Below are 3,361 nucleotides of genomic sequence, written 5' to 3'. Positions count from 1 at the left end.
ATATTTTAATGAATGTTATACTAATACATTGTTAAAAACATTCATAGGAATATTTTTCCTTGTGTTGTCATAGTCACAATCAACTAACAAGATGCAAATTCACAAAATGATTTATTGATTATGACGTTTCAAGTCAAATTTATTAGCGTCAGTATTGCAATACCAGCCGTCTATTTACTTGTTATAGGATCCATACCAAAATTTGCCGAACCATAATAAACATCTAAATGTTCGCCAATAAGTACACAAGGTTAGTCTTTTCTTGTATTTTAGTCAAGTAATTTACAAAATGTAAACATTATAGGATTTAGGCCACTAGGAGAGAGCAGCTGCTCAACAGCTAAGCACACAATAGCACGCAAGCTAGACATATGCAATAAGTGTCCTTCATTGAACAATATTGCAGTCAAATACAGCATATTTGTTGATACAAACAAGTCTCAAATAATTATAGTTGCACATTACTTACACATACAAAGTCTCTAAGGCAGAGCGTATTAGAAAGTATCCGGTAACAAACGTGTCCGCATCATTCAACTTCCTATGTCATGAGCTTAACTTAATTAATTATTGTTGCCACTAGGTGTCTCCAAAAAACAATTACTAGTCCACTTCAACTGAAAGACAGCATAAGTTCATTGCATACGGTTAATAATAAATAGTAGGGCTGTGAATCTTTGGGTGTCCCACGATTCGATTCGATATCGATTCTTGGGGTCACGATTCGATTCAAAATCGATTTTTTTTTTCAATTCAACACAATTCTCAATTCAAAAACTATTTTTTCCTGATTCAAAAGGATTCTCTATTCATTCAATACATAGGATTTCAGCAGGATCTACCCCAGTCTGCTGACATGCAAGCAGAGTAGCAGATTTTTGTAAAAAGCTTTTATAATTGTAAAGGACAATGTTTTTATCAACTGATTGCAATAATGTCAATTTGTTTTAACTATTAAATGAACCAAAAATATGACTTATTTTATTTTTGTGAAAATATTGGACACAGTGTGTTGTCAAGCTTATGAGATGCGATGCAAGTGTAAGCCACTGTGACACTATTGTTCATTTTTATTTTATTTGTATAAATGTCTAATGATAATGTTAATGAGGGATTTTTAATCACTGCTATGTTGAAATTGGAACTAATATTGATACCGTTGTTGATAATATTAATTTTTGTTTCACTACTTTTGGTTTGTTCTGTGTTGTTCTCAATTGCTCTGTTTATTGCAGTTCTGAGTGTTGCTGGGTCGGGTTTGGTTTTGGAATTGGATTGCATTGTTATGGTATTGCTGTGTATTGTTTTGTTGGATTGATTAATTAAAAATATATATGTATATATTTAATTTAAAAAAAATAAAAATAAAAATCGATTCTTTTTAAAAATGAGAATCGATTCTGAATCGCACAATGTGAGAATCGCGATTGGAATTCGAATCGATTTTTTCCCACACCCCTAATAAATAGGTTACTGTTTTTCATACACACCATTACATCGAAAGTACTTGGGATTAAGGCTTCTCATGACTTTAGAGGAGAACTGCACTTTTTTCAATTGTGCCTATCATTCACAAATTGTACGCAAGACAATACACATACTGTATGTTTTTCTTTTTTTATGCATTCTAACTCGTAAATAAACATTAGCAAAAGTCAGCTAACAATAGAGGCAAGGAGAGTTGCTCTATTCCGCCTATAGAGCGCTCTAAAAACCTGAAAAACCTCCATCAAGGTTTTCTATACACGCTGTAAGCAAATATGCAATGTAGTAACACCCACATTCATAATAACATGTAATATTTACATATTTTACATATTTTAAACATACGGTGGTGAATTCATTTCACAGACACATCACAACTTTCGCTTTTCCCTTCAACTTCAGAAACACTACTAATCATGACAGACTTCTTGAGAACCAACAAAGACTACTTTGGGACATATGATGAATGATCTAGAACCATATATTTTTGAGCCTGAATGTAAGGAGGATGTGCTATAAGTTTTAGAAGCTGTGTGCTAAACAGATCCAGCCTTAGTGAAACATTAGGCATCAAGTAACAGTATTGCTAAGTGCTAAAAAAGAAATACAAACTATGCACATAATAAAACAATCACTTACAGCACAATGTCTGTTGTCACTGGGATGCCGATTGACTGGATGTTTATATCTTCCCGTTTAGAAGAAGAATCAATCATAATCCACCCAGAGGTAAAAAAAAAAAAAAAAAGAAAAAAGGTGGTTTGTCTGTGTTAGGGCCTATAATAACAATATTGCTAATACTTGGTTAATACGCAGGTCACGAAACGGCGTGGCGCAGTTGGGAGAGCGGCCGTGCCGGCAACCTGAGGGTTCCTGGTTCATTCCCAAACTTCTACCAACCTCGTCACATCTGTTGTGTCCTTGAGCAAGACACTTCACCCTTGCTCCTGATGGGTCGTGGTTAGGGCCTTGCATGGCAGCTCCCACCATCAGTGTATGAATGTGTGTGTGAATGGGTGAATGTGGAAATAGTGTCAAAGCGCTTTGAGTACCTTGAAGGTAGAAAAGCGCTATGCAAGTATGTAGAAGTCGCGTGCTCGCGGTCCCACTGATACATACGCCAGGTGTGTAGAGTTGACGAAGGTTTAATAGTTTTTTTCCCACAGCTCCTCAGACAATCGTTCATTGTCAACTTTTCAGTCTCTCCCATACTCCTCCTCCTGCACTCGGCCGCTCACTGTTAAAGACAACAGATGATTAGATTAACACGTACCACCTGTGAAATCTAATCACCTGCCAGCTGTGTCTCACCTTCAGCACATGCCCCGCCCCTATCCGATGGTGCTCGTCCTGAGCACCATAGACAGCGGCGGTGACCTTTGCTCCTGCAAGCGCGCTGGCCACACCTCCCTCCACAAAGTATAACCCATTTACCATTTAAATGGAGTATTGTTGGAACTTTGTCTATGTTCCTTTAGAGCAGGGACCCTTAGGTCCATAGCGAACTACCGGTCGATCACGGAGGGTGTGTCAGCCAGGCATTAAAAAAATAAAAATAAAAATGAGCGATCATCAACTTCACTGTGATGTAGGATTTTGTGAGATGACGCTGTTGCCAAAACCCTGAAGACCGACTGCACAGTTCCTGTCGTCACAATAAAGGTGCTGCTCCATCCTTCCTGTGCTAACAAAATAAGAGTCTCATAAAGCTAGCCACACAAGCTAGCAAGCTACAAAGTTTGCAGTCAATGTATTTCTTCTAAAGTGTATAAAAACGAGTATGAAAGCTTGACAAATAAAATGCCAAAAACCAACCACTTTCATGTGGTATTGGACAGAAAGGAGGACTTTTTTCTCCTCCATTCGAAAATGTGGA

Source organism: Entelurus aequoreus, linkage group LG05 (assembly GCF_033978785.1).
Source record: "Entelurus aequoreus isolate RoL-2023_Sb linkage group LG05, RoL_Eaeq_v1.1, whole genome shotgun sequence".
Lineage (NCBI taxonomy): Eukaryota > Metazoa > Chordata > Actinopteri > Syngnathiformes > Syngnathidae > Entelurus > Entelurus aequoreus.
The sequence above is the reverse complement of the archived record's forward strand: the minus strand, read 5'-3'. Positions refer to the sequence as shown.